The sequence below is a fragment of the Aethalodelphis obliquidens genome, unplaced genomic scaffold, assembly GCF_003676395.1.
Source record: "Aethalodelphis obliquidens isolate GAN/ISIS:26980383/991018 unplaced genomic scaffold, ASM367639v1 scaffold14, whole genome shotgun sequence".
NCBI lineage: Eukaryota > Metazoa > Chordata > Mammalia > Artiodactyla > Delphinidae > Aethalodelphis > Aethalodelphis obliquidens.
Genome location: NW_020837958.1, coordinates 15715235 through 15729548, shown reverse-complemented (window position 1 = coordinate 15729548; position 14314 = coordinate 15715235).

Here is a 14314-nt window from a genome sequence, read left to right as displayed (position 1 = left end):
GCCTGCGCCTCCGGAGCCTGTGCTCCGCAGCGGGAGAGGCCACAACAGTGAGAGGCCCGCGTACCACACACACAAAAAAATCCTTAATCACATCAGCAAAATGTCTTTTGCAAGGAAACATATTCATAGGTTCTAGGGATTGAGACATCTTTGGGGAGCCATTATTCTGCCTACCATAGGACGTTTAAAGTCTAGCGTGGCATGGTAAGTGCAATAATAGGAGAAATGTGGGATTGTGTGAGGGGTCACAGGGGTAGCAGGCTTGGGGAATCAGGGAATGCTTCTCTGTTTAGGCTGAGACCTGGAGGATGAATAAGAGGGGTTTGGGAGAAATGGGAAGAGGAAGCTATAGAGGGAGGGATTCAAACAAAATTTAGAACAAAAGCTCAAAGATGAGAGAGAATAAAGTAGATTATTGGAGCTATGAGTTTTGGGGCAAGGTAAGGTTCAGGTGTTCAAAGCCCTAGTAAACCCCTGGGAAGTTTAGGCTTTATCCTAAGGGAACCAGGTGATGAGGTGAGATGACTTGCATTTTACACAAGTCCCTCTTGGCTGCTGAGCCAGTAGAGATTACAGGGAGCAAGACTGATGACGGAGAGAACAATTATGAGGTTGTTTTGATAATCCAGAGACAGATGATGGGGTTGGGGGCTGGGGACAAGTGGAAGCAGTGGAGAGAGGTTTAGATTTAGATTTAGGGCATCATGATTGATTGGATGTCGGATGGGGGCATAAAGAAGGAGGAGTCCAGGATGACTCCCAGGTTTCTGGCTGGAGCCACGTTGGAGCCACTGAGGAGGAGAAGGAGGAGGGTTGGGGAGGAAGGTGATGGGTTCTATTGTGAACATGTTGATTTGCTGATACCTGTGGGAGATCCAAGTGGAGATGCCTCGGAAGCAGCTGTGTCATTGGACGGTGGGGACTAAACGATCTATGGAAAGCACTTAGCCCAGTGCCTGGCACATAGTTAAGTGCTTAATAAATATGAAGTGTTGTTACTATTTTTTAGTTTTATATTCCGGTCTGCTCTATGTTTCAATAAACCATGCTCTGGGAGCCATCAGAGGGCGGGGTGGGGGGGACAAAAAGAAGGCAAATAAATGAGAGGAGAGCAAGGAAAAGGGTTATTCCATAGCTGTATTCGTGTCCGTGCTCTTATTCCGAATCCCTTGGATTAACAGATAAAGGATGGCAGTTTGCCTGCTGAAGTGGGGTTATCAATTAGCATGAACCAAATACAGAGAAAGCAAAACTACCCTGAGTGCACTTTCAGGAATTTGCCGATATCCCCTGGAGGAGGCAGGAGGGAAACTTGGGTCCATTGCTAGGATTAACTCCAGGCTGGTTTGTTTTTGATGGGGAGCTGGGTGGGCGTCAGAGGTGGGGCAGCCGTTTCTCGGCAATATCATCAGCAGCGACAAAAGCAATGAGTTGATTCTTTTCTTCACTCTGATTTCAATCTCATGTTGTCATCAAAGAGAGTTCTCCGTCTACACATCTGGGCACACAAGTACTTGTAAGAAGACTGGGGCAAATTCTCCTAGGGTTTTAATATTAATACTTTCCCCTCAGAGAGAGGAATTAATTAGTACTTGCCCCTCAGAGAGAGGAATTAATTTTCCTGGGCAAAAGTACCATTTGGTACAAGGGAAAGTATTGATTTATGAGGCACCAGAGGCAATTTATTTCCTTTAAATATTATCATTATGAACATAGCTACTTCATAAGAGAAAAATGGAATTCAAGGGACATTTACCTCCAAATAGTTACAGCATTTCCAATTCCTGTCCTGTCTTCATTGTCAATAGGATAACTTTGAAAGTTGTGAGCACAAGGTCAGACAATGCAATGAGAAATATCCAGGATCCAGCTGGGTGTTGTTTCAATATCTTTTATTTGTTGTTGGACTCCAACACTGGAAAAATATTAAAAGAATGCAGGATTCTACCACGTTTAGAGGTCTTTAAAACTAGACCAGAGACATTTAAATATCTTAAGAATCAAAGAAATGCAAAATCCAGTCAAGTGAAGTAACAGACTGGGAGGTATACAGACTTCTGAAAGTAGAGACAAGGGTTAGGCATTGTGTGACCTGAATCCAGGGGAGCCTGAGATACAGGACCAAAAATAAAGCTCACTGGGTCCCATCAGTCTCATGGAAAGTTCTGTAGTGAGCATCCAGGCTCAAACATACCAAAGGCAACCCCAAAAGTGTTTGGGATAATGAAATTGTTTCCTTGGAGGGTAAAAGCTTCCTTAATTCAAAAACTAGGGGGACTTTGAATACTTAAGTATAGACATGGCAAGAGAATCAAACAAAAAATACCAATATTTTTGTGTTAAGACATCTGTATGTATTTGGTGTTTAAAGTGTAATGCTTAAGAGAATTTGTTCTATCAAATTTGTATTTCAGATACAAGGCACAAATAAAATCCATTCTAGTGAATTTTCTTATATTTTCAGCTGCTGGACTCATTTTGTCTCACTAATCTTTCTTGGGTGCTTTCCTGAGATCAACGAGCTATATAATTATGTACAAATTATATACAAATAAGTGATATTTTGGATATATTTTCCTGTGCATCTTCCTCAATGAAGTATCTGTTCAAAACTTTTCTATTTTAGTATTTTGTGTTATGCCATTATCTCTTGTCTCTATATATCCTTGAATAGTCATTGCCAGTGTTGCCAATTCCTGTTAAATAGCAGTGGTAACGAGGGACATCCTTCCATCATGAAAGAGAATTTCTTGGGTTCTTCTACTTTGGCTTTTGCATTTAATTTTTTAAAAATATTATGGAATTTTTCAGCATGTACAACGGTAGAGAGAGAAGTACACTAAACCGCCACGTACTCAACAACCAGCCTCAACAATCTTTACCACATCTCCATTCTTATTTTATCTACTGACCCTACTCCAAACATTCTTTTCCCTTCCTCCTCCAAAAAGATGATGGGGCAAACTGGAGTATTTTTTTAACTGAGGTAAAATCAATGAAAGGTATTGATTTTAAGTGTACAATTTGATGACTTTTGATAAATGTATAACCCACATAATCAAAAGCTCAATAAAGATATAGAACATTCCTATCACCCTAGAAATTCCCTTATGCCCTCTTCCCCATTCTCCATAGGCAACCACAGTTCTGGTTTCTATCTATGAGTAATTTTGCCTTTTCTTGAACTTCATATAAAAGGAATCATGCAGTACATTCTCTTTTATTTCTGGCTTCTTTCATTCAAAATTTTTTGAGATTCATCCATTTTGCTGCACTGATCATTCATTCATTCTTTTTTTATTACCAAATAGCATTCCACTGTATGAATGTACCACAATTTATTTATTTATCCCTTCTCCTATTGATGAATCAACAGGAATCAAGAGGACAGATTCCATTTACTGAAAGTTACCAGGCATTGTGAGAAAGTTACCAGACATTGTGAGACCATTGTCCTTCCATGGTCTCTTTCATTTAATTTCTCAAACAACTCTTTGAAGTCTTGTTCCAATTTACTTCCTCTCAGCTCCAAATTCACCCTTCAGTACCTGCTTTGCAATGATAGACGGGATTCTTGATGTATTTCTTCTTCACACTAAGCACAGTGTTAAGCTTTGTCAGTAGAGGGCAATGGAGAGACATTACGGGAGGAAGAAGTTTTCCTGGTTTTGATGTGCTGTTTTGCCTTGCTTGTTGCTACTGCTCTGTGCATCTGCCCATGCATGTGTGGAGACGTCTAGTGGTGTTCTAGCCCACCCAGGGTGCCTAGTTCCTCAGCAACCTTGAGCCCTGTCCGGAGCCCAGTGACCACCTTGCTCTGGCCTTCCTGATGCAAGCACTCCAAGTGTTCCCCAGGCTCCCCAATCCCCTGTACATCTGCCCACCAGCCTCTGCTGGCCTGTGCCCCGGACAACTGTTTACCATGGCCTCCCAACATCAACACCATGAATTCCAGGCCAAGTGTCACCTGCCAGGAAGTAGACTCCCAACACCCTACTTCTCTTTGCCCACCCACCTTGGCTCACCTGTACGTGTGCTGTTTCCTACTGCCTGGCCACTGGAACAGCTCTGAGCCAAACAACCCAGCAGACCAGGTGGGCTCCACTCATACCTCCTCCAACGGAGTCTGAACCTCAGCCCCAGGAAGGCCGTGTTTGTCCTTCCTTGGGTAGTTGCCCTCAGCCCTGGGGTCCCCTTTAGGATTCTCTTTATATCTTTGTAATTAAGCACCTATCTGAGTTTAATACGTCTTTAGATTAAACCACCCCTGTTCAAATCACTATGTGGTTTCTGTCTCCTGATTGGACCCAGACTGATACAGGCCAGTTCTATTATTATTTCCTTTTGGAAGATAAGAGAATGAGATTGAGAGAAGCTGCATGACTGCTCAGGATCACATGAGGAGTACGGCGGCAGAGCTGGATACAAACTCGGGACTGTGGGCTCTAAAGCCTTGGATTTTCACCACTCTGCTCCACTAACTAGGAGTCAGTGTAAAGATACTACATGAGACAGAGCGATGGGCTCACATCCCCTCACCCCCTCCTCTCCCAGGCTTATATGTCCTGGGTGTTTCAGATTAAAACAAGAGCAAAAAATGCAAAAATGAGACCAGCTCCTAGAGGAAGATTTTCAAGAGTCAAGAATGTCATCTCGAGCTAATGGCCAAAATAAACACACAAGAATAGAAAAGGGAAAAAAATCTACTTAAAAATCACTTTTACACACTTTACATATGGTCAATATTCTTCTCCAAATACATTGGTTTTGAGGCTATTTGATTTTTGCCAATTTCCCCAGCTTTGTCTTATCTGCTAAAATGCCTCATTTTGCTGAAGAGAGCTGAAACCTCAGTTTCGGGTCTCGTCTGTATTTGTATTTGGCTCAAGGCAGCCAGATTTCTGGATGATGTATGTCCCATAAGCTCTCAGGGACTCTGGTCCCCACTGGGGTTGTGCTCAGAGGCAGCGTGTAACAGCTTCCATATTCCTGGAAATGAAGCCCCAGCCTTCCCTTACAGTTTCTCCCTTGGGGAACACAGCAATGTGAGTCCCAATTAGCCTCAAAATAACAAACCCCAGTACTAATGATCTTCCTTGAGGGCTGTTCTGGTCTTCCAGCTTTGGTAGGAAAAAAAAAAAAAGTCCTGTGCAAGGATTAACCATTTCCTGCTGATTAGATGCAGGGAACTCTAGACTATGAGTTACGATACCTGGATTTGAGTCCTGCCTCTGCCACTCATTATGTGGCCCTTTGTTTGTCTGCAAACAAGAAGATTGGATTCTAAGCTCCCTTCCAGTTCTGTGGTCCTTTGACTCAGAATCCTTTCAAGCCTATTTCATCACAGCAATTTAGATCATACTGGCTTCCATCATTGAGGGCTCTCAATGTGCCAGGCAAATTGCTAAGTACCTTAAATGCACTATCTCTTATGATACTCACAGCAAACCTATTATTATACACATGTTACAGATTCAGAGAGATTAGAGCATAGTGATAATACAGCCACAGCTGTGAGGTCTCTCCCCAGGTGGGTCACTGACTGCTCCCCTAACCTAACCAATGGGGTCCAGCAGAAGAAATGTAGGTAGATCGTCATTGATTTTTTTTTTTAAAGTTAGCATCAGCCTCAATTCTCTAAATGAAGATAAGGCAGGGGTGGGAGTAGTCAGGGCAATAGGGGAGGGAAAAAGACATTAACTAGCAGAGCCAGGTACTTTGTACACATAGTCTAGTTTAATCTTTACAACAACCCTATGAAGTGAGCTCGTTATTCTACTTCCACGACACAGATGAAGAAAACGAGGTTCAGAGAAGTCAAATAACTCGTGTACATTTGCCACCACTGGTCAGCAGCAAAGCTACAGTCTGAACGTGTTTTGTTTGACTCCTTCTATCACACTGCACTGGGACAACTGTTTGTGGCCACCGATTTCAGAGCCTGAGCAACTATACCCACAGTTATCAAGGCCGAGGCTATGGCAACTGACAATGAAATAACTGGTCAATTCCGTGAAAGGAAGAAAAATGTATTTCTTTAAAAAGTCAGTCCTTTCTTGACTTTGGCTGCACTGGGATCTCCAGGGTCTGAGGTCCAGCCCCTGCCCTGCAGGACCTCTTTCTGGACGAGTGCTGTCCCACCGACGAGAGAGGAAATCAAGGGCATGAACTGATCACAGGGGGGACTGACCCTAGGTTCTAAAGTGACAGAGGCTTTCGAATAGGCACATGGGAGGAAGTACAAGAACATAGGCAGGGACACAGGTCTCGCAAACCAAGCCATCTTCAAAACAGAAAGAATCAGATTGTTGTTCTATTTCTCTTTGACCTCATCCTTTAGGAGCAGATGTTGAAGAAGAACCACAAAGCAGGGCCTTCCTGGGAGAAGGGAATAACTGACTCTGAGTACAGAGAGACACGATGCCCAGACTCTACTGGGATGTAACTACACACCTACCACCCAGAGTAGCCTACAGCAGTGTGTATAAACTGGCTCTCTAAAAAACAAACTAACAAGAGCAGTCCTGCTTTGCAGCACTTGCCAATTTCCACGGTATAAACACTCCCAATTCAAGCTACTAATGTTTTGAAAACCAGCTTGCAAAAGTCCTACATATGTAACAGCTGGCTCTCACAAGGCAGTGGAAGCTAGCGCCATGCACCGCTGGGTAGCCAGCTCTGAGGATATACCATCTTGAAAAAGCAGGAGTCTTTTTGGACATGGCCCACTGCCTTCCTTCCCCACTATGGTTCCAGGTGTACCAAGATATTCGCAGTCCTTTTAATTCTTACAGTTCCTTCTGTCTAGGGTGTTCTTCCCCTTCTTTTCCTTCTAAGAAAGGAAGGAATGCATCCTTCATGTCCAGGCTGAAAAATATTGTCTGGTAAGCCTTCCCTAGCCTCTTTAGGCAAAGCTCATTCTCGATCCTCTGCCCACACCTGTATTATCTGCTTAAATTTCTGCTTCTCCTACTAGATTGTGAGGTCCCTTGGGGAGAGGGCCATGCTTGCTTCATCTCTGAACTAGGAGCCAGACACACAGGAGGCTCACAATATATGACTGCTAAATGAATGAAGTTACAAACTGATCTCTGATTTTAAGTTAGGCAGTGAATGACATCACTCCTTAACCTAGTTGAAATGTCCCTGTCTCCGGAAGGCCCATAAAAGCACTTCTACTGGTAGTGGTTGGACAACAGTGGCTAGCAGGGTATGTCTTTTCTCTAGCTGTGGGCAGGAAGTGTCCACTGCAGGGTAAGAGCTCCTTCTGGCCAATCTCAGCTCCGAAGGGATGTTCTGGGAAGACCCAAGCCACTACAGTTGGCCTTAAACTTTTTGGCAATCAGAAAAAGGTGGCGGATGAGGTAGATGTGAAGGCAAGAGCTTGATCCTTCTCTTAAGCTCCCCCCAAACCTATAAGCCTTCCACAAGGATGGACTGTGTCCTCTAAGATGTCCCCTCAGGACTGACACAAGAACCCCAGAGTCAGAAGGAAGAGCTAGACCGACCCTCTCAAACTGGGAGTTTCCAACCTGCAAGAGAGAAGTGGAGGGAGGGAATGAAAAGGGAGAGAGTGAGAGGGGAAGGATAAAGAATAAGAATGACCGCAGAGAGTAGTAACATTCCCTATATACACAGGTGATAAGAGCGGATAACAGCAATGACAACATTAAGAAAATAAAAACACTGCTGTCAAAATTTTTAGACCAGCTAACACAGAACTAAATAGGCAATAACTCGGGCTGATAAAAAGCAACAGGGCATCAACCACATAAACACCGGCCACTTCAATGCTTCTGTCTGTATCATGACGACACTGGTTTGTTGACACCACACCCATCCCCATGACCCCAGGCACCAGGAGCAGTGCCTGACTCACGGAGGGGGGAAGTTGTGCGGGGTTGATGCTGACGAGGAGCTTTTTGGGAAAGACAAGTTATCCTTGACTGGTTGCAGATGGCCCAGTGAAAAATGAAGTCTGCCAGCGGAGGCTGCCTTTATCAGCTGGAGAGGTTCAGCAGGGACGAGACTTCCCCATCCCCGGCCTGCCTGAACGAGCCTCCGGTTTCAGCACCATATCACAGGCTGTCCTAATGAATTCTTCTGACAGGCTGGAGCCTGCACGTATCTGCTTCTAGGACTGCATCCTGGCAGGCTGGGGCGTGGTACGGAACTCGCCTGGTGTTTGCATTCCGCCTCATGGAGTTGGCAAGGAACGCTTGCCACGGGGAAAGAGCTGTCAGATTCACCAGGACTGAATGCCCTGCCTAAACCAGCCATCCTGCCACTATCCTGGGCTCCCCTCACTGACTTCCAGTGGGCAGGGGGGTGCCCAGGAAAGGCCAAGAGGCTGCCCAGGGCATGCTAAGCCAGACACCCAGTGGGTGCCCACAGTATCAAAGACAAAATTATACGAACAAGCTGCTGTTTATTAACTAACTTCCCATTATGTGCCGAGCCCCACACCAAGGCACTTTGCCACATTTATCCTGTACAACTGTCCCATGAGGTCAGTGTTACACTCCCACCTTAGAGATGAGCAAACTGAGGTTTCAGTCCAGCTGTCCAGAGTCATGGGGCTAGTTAAGTGGCAGATCTGGGGAATGAAACTGAGTCTCATCTATCCACACAGCCTGTAATCCTAAAAGGACTAGTGTGGAGGGAAATAGGCAAAATGAAACAAACACCTGGAGATTCTGCAATAGCAGGTCAGATAAACCTGTCCTTTTTCATCCAGGGTTAGTAGCACCGTGATGACCGTAGTAAAATATTGATAAAATATGAATCTATCATTGGGGTTTGAAAAAACCCACACACTATAAATTCGTCTCAGAACCAGGAGTTTTTAATTGCTGCTGCTTTTGGTTTTTTGAGCTATTGTTCTTCTCGTTCAGTATACCAACCAAGGAGTGCGGAGCCAGCAAGGTGTTTCCGAAGACCCGAACTGGCCCCCAGACTGAGACCCACAGCTCTCCCGGTTCCTCGATACTGTACCTCTTGCTGACACACTCCATGTTTCCTACCTGAGCCAAGGCCTCTGAATACTTTCTTCCTCTCCTCTCACTTGGGAAGTTGAAACCAGCAGCAGGCATTTTGATGGGTTCAGAGAGGACCTTTATACGAAAGATGCCTCACGACACCTGGGCACGGGCCTGACATCTGATGAGGGTGGGTCCCAGCTATCCCTGTCTGATAGCCACCAGCTGGCCAGGGTGACTGACAGGTGGCGAGGTGACCTTGTGTCCCAGTCCCTTCAGTCTCCTGGAGGATCACAGAGACAACTGTGGGACAAGTGCAGCTGGGCAGTTGCTGACTACCTGACCCTCCTGGCTTTGCCCAGCGCGGCCCATGTCTCCTCTCTGCAGTGCAGCGGGCCACGGCTTGCTGGTGGGGTGGCCCAGGGCCAGTGCGGGCGAGAACCCAGGGACAGGCTCTGCCTCAGTCCTCCTTGAATGGCTTTGCCCTGCTCGATGCACAACTGGCTACCCTGCCTGAGCGTGTGGACTAAGCCCCTGTGGCATCCCCTTCCGTGGAGGTGAACAGTGCTGTTAATCTGAGCAAAAGCTGAGGTCCAAGTGTTTCAGGCCTCATGGTCTGAGCCTGTATCCCATTGCTGGGATGCTCTTGCCTCCTGGAGGGCATGCCCACCCCAAGGCCTCTTTCAACAATCCTCATGCTTTGCTTCAGGTCCTTCTAGACCTCTCCTGTTAGAGGTGAATGGAGGGACTCGCCAGGGGCGGGATCAGCCAGCTGAACTATTGTATCTTGCCACTAGCGGTTGGAATTTACTAGACACTTACAGGTGCAGGGAGGGTCTTCCAAGAGTCACAGCTCCTCAGCTGCTTCTCCCAGGGCCCAGGAGTCTCTGTCTAAAAACAGTGGCAGCTTGTCTCCATGGGACGGCATCAGGAATCTTCCTCAGAACGTGCTTTGTGCTGCCCACCCAGTGAACTCAAAGGCATCTTCATCAGGAGTCTACGAGAAGGGATGAACTCTGCCTCCCTCGGCCTGGTGCTAGGAGGAGGGCAGGTGCGGCCTCCCTGGACTTCTTTCCCCCATGAGACCTTTGTAAGCCCTTACCAAGGATCACTGTGCCCCTTCGCCCCTGCCAGGGGAGAAGGTCTGCTGCAGTGGGGACTGGAAGGAAGGCTGTGCCCACGGTGAGTGATAAAGGCCACTGAGATGGATCATTATATTTTATAGACCTCAGAAAAATTAGGACAAGAGACATCTGTGACAGGCTCCCTGGCCTTCTTCCTTTGGATGGTGAGGGCCCAGAGACATCTTAGAAAAATGGAGGCTGCCCGCGGAGACAAGGGGATAATCCTACCCATGGGACCCGTCAGGAGCTTCCCTCACCTCCACCGTCACTAGACGCCAGTAGCTTCCTCCTGTACCCGCTCCCTCTGACACCGAGCTCCTGGGGAAAGCAGGATGCTGCTTTTAAAAAGTATTCGTTGACCTTGAACTTTTAGATGTGTTTCTCAATTTTCCCCTTTTATCACTGTCCGGCTAACATTATGCTAGGTCATTTAAGTTCTGGTGTTTAATATAAAATATTGAATGAAAACATACTTTACGGGCTTCCCTGGTGGCGCAGTGGTTGGGAGTCCGCCTGCCGATGCAGGGGACACGGGTTCATGCCCCGGTCCGGGAAGATCCCACATGCCGCGGAGCGGCTGGGCCCGTGAGCCATGGCCGCTGAGCCTGCGCGTCCGGAGCCTGTGCTCCGCAACGGGAGAGGCCGCAACAGTGAGAGGCCCGCGTACCGCAAAAAAAAAAAAAAAAAACAAACCATACTTTACGAACAGGCTCTGCAACTGGAAACGGGAGGAGGGAACATTTTGCCAATCATGCCTATTCTTCCTCTGGACACCTGGCAAACACTCCTAGTATCCGAACAAGCCGGTGGGCAAGAAGGCGCCACTGTTGCCTTCTCTCGGCATTCCTGTTCCTCCTCCAGGCCAACATGCCCTGAGACGAGGGGGATAAATACTGTAAAATGAAGGGGTTGAGAGTGTGGGCTCTGAGTCAGAGTTGGGTTTGAATCTCTGCCATACGTGAGCTGTGAGACCCTGTGTGAGCTACTGCATAGGGTCTCAGTTTCTTTATCTGTAAACTGGGAACATTCTCAATAAGAGAATGCATGTACAATGGCACTGGTCTGTACATAAAGGTCCGAAAAATGGCCCCATTATTATCATTTGCATGTTAGCCCTTGAGCATCTCCCATTTGGGAAGGCCCTGGGTGCGTGTTAACAGAGCTGGGGTGGGTTCACATGGGGTGTCAGGCCCTGTCAGACAGAAGCCCCCTCTTCCTGACAGACCTCCCTGATATCTGCACTCCATCCCTCATCTGTCTCATCTTTCTTCGCAGAGTTGTCCCCCTCTTTCTACCCCTCCTTTCTTTCTCCTGGAGTCCAACTGCCTCCTCAGTGGCCCTCAGAATCCCTGCCGTGTCAGGCAATCCTTCTCGCCCAGTGTCAACGTCAATGCTCCCAGGATGCCGAGAAGGGGAGAAGCCACCTGTTTCAGCCAACCCACCTTCTACACTAATCTTAGCCCCTCCTCCTGGACCATCTCTCAATCATCCCTGCTCCATAAAACTATCTTGTTAACTCCTAAACTCACATTTGCTAACTTGGTCTGCCTTAGCTGCTTGTATCTGAGATCTGTCTGAGACTCCCACTCATAGCTAGCTGATTTTCACAGTGTGCTTAAAGGCACTGACTTCCCTGCATCTGCATCCTCAGGAGTTGTTCCTCATCCCCTCACGAGTCTCTGAAACAAAACTTTATTCAGGAGGTCCTGACTGCGTATGGCTGTCTGCTGGCTGGTCGGGTGGATCTCCAGCCCTCTGAGAGATGACCCTTCCCATGCTGCCTGGCTCGCTCTTTCCTTCTCAAGGCTGCTTGAAAAATGGAGAAAAGCCCAGAGCCCTCCACTGAAGCAGCTGCTTTCTCAGTGTAAGAAATCAGACCATGTGGTCATCAACATTGTATCATTTACATTTATTTATTAAGTTTTGTGTGGATTCCAATCATTTGAAATACAATAAAATAGTCACTAGAAGCAAAGACCTGAATAAAAAGGGCCGAGACCTTCATATTTTCTTGGGGATTTGTTTCCCTTACTGTAGTTCTTATACATTCACCTGTGAGAAGTTCCTATGAGCCACTCTGCCTGCTGCAAGCTTTTGAAGAAAAGTGCCCCTAGCTGGGAACCACTGTTCTGTTTACACACACACACACACACACACACACACCCTACACCTGTTCCTGACACACCTGTTAGTCCAAAATCAGTGATGCAAACACCCTGCAGGGAGGACAGGGCTCTGGAAGACATTGCCTTTTTCCTTTTCCCTTTGGTACCCAAAGAGCTAAGCAAGTGGCTCCTCGTAGGGACAAGACGTGGGGAATTCCTGCCTGGCTCACAGGGAGTAAATCCGCTCCAAGGCCACGAGGTTTCAGTTTGTGGGTGCTGGAAGGCACGCATCAGGGAGGGAGAGGTCTGCTGTGGAGATGTGACCTGAGTGAGGTGTGAGGATTGGATATGCAGGTGGGACCGTGTACCACCTGCTCCTTACCTGGGGGAGGGGGTCTCCCTTGCTTGGGGAAAGTCACTGACAGAGGACGGTCAGGCTGTTTTGGAAACAAAGCTCCTCACGGATGGACTCTCCTGCATACAGCTCTTCTGACTGCATTCAGCACCAATGTCCTGTCCCACAGCCCCGGGGCTCATCGCAGTGGGCCCGGGGCCATCTTCACGGCCGCTCTCTACAGGCTAAAAAGGTTCGGGACAGTCTCAGGAGTGTTAGGTGCAAAACTCATCAGTCACCTTATAGCAAGTATTTCTCGAGCTCAGCCGTTAGGTCTCTGTAAAGTGTCGTCCACAGACCAGCAGGGTGGGCATCGCCTGGGAGCGTGTTAGGAATGCAGTCTCAGGCCCCAGCCCAGAACTTCCGAATAGGAGTCTGTGATTCAACCAATTCCTCAGGGAATGTCCATCGATATTAAAGGTTGAGAAGTCCTCAGGGAAGTAACACAGGAAGGGAGACGATCCACTCCTCTAGAAGCTCACACATGGTTAGGAAGATATGACTTGTAGATATGAAACCATGGAGCAGAGTGCATGTCTATATCATCGAGCACGTTTTGGAAGAAAACTTGGATACAGAACTCCTAGACCAAGTCCTGCCTCAGCCACTACTTTCACTGAGCCTCAGCTTCCTCATCTGTACAGTGGGAATAATACTTGTCCTGTCTACCTTATAGGTAGATGGTCCTAGGTGGGAAAGCAAGATACCCATAAAAAATACTATTGAATGTTATGTACTCTAAGTGCTACAGAGGTACCGGGATGAGACAGTCTGGGAAGATCCACTGGGGGGCTGAAGGTGGCCTTTTAAAGATATTGGACCATACACTTTACTAAAGCAAGATGGAAAAATGTACATTTTGACCTTTGCACCTCATATAGACTCTAGCCTGAGCTACAGAGAGCTCCCTCTGACCAGCTTTCATCCTGACAATCTGCTCGTGGTCAACTCCACGGGTCTCAAAACACACACTCAATGCCACTGGGTGTGTTACAAAAGGCACAAAGCAAATAGATGTGGTCTCTGTGGGGAGACTGACAAGAGCCCTATTGCTGCAAACCTTAACCCTGGTTTGTAGTATATGGAAACGGATTTGTTTGTCATTCTGCATGAAGATGTCTGGACACTGCAAGAGGATGCAGGGGGGGAGGGGGGAGGTAAAGGAAATTAGCATGAGTTCTCAGGTAATCATTTTCCTAGATGATGCCTATGAAGCCTTGGCGATGTACTAGATGCTATCATGCTTTTCCCCCCCATTTAATCCTCACTACAACCCTATCAGACATTTAATCCTCACTACGACCCTATCAGACAGATAGGGACAAAAAGTCCCCGCTTCACACATAAGGAAACTGAGGACTTAGGATCTGAATCCAGGTTGGTCTGCTTTCCAAAGCCCATGACCTTAACTGCAAGCTAACCTGCTAAAGTAGTGTGAGAATCTCTGGGCTTCCTAGCGCAGATGAAACAATGTGACTGCTTTTGTTGTGAAACCTGGCTCGCTCTGACTCGCTGACGTTTGCCATGCTCATCCTGAGCTTCTCCAGAGAAATGCCGTCTTCTGGCAGGAAAAGATAAAAACTGCTGATACAAATGAGTCACTACACTGGCTATAATTAACAGTGATTCAAGAGCCAGATGCTAACCGAGAGGGGCCTCAGGACCTGACTTCTAGGCAGCCCAAACTTTGAGCTGCACTTCAACGCAGGAAAG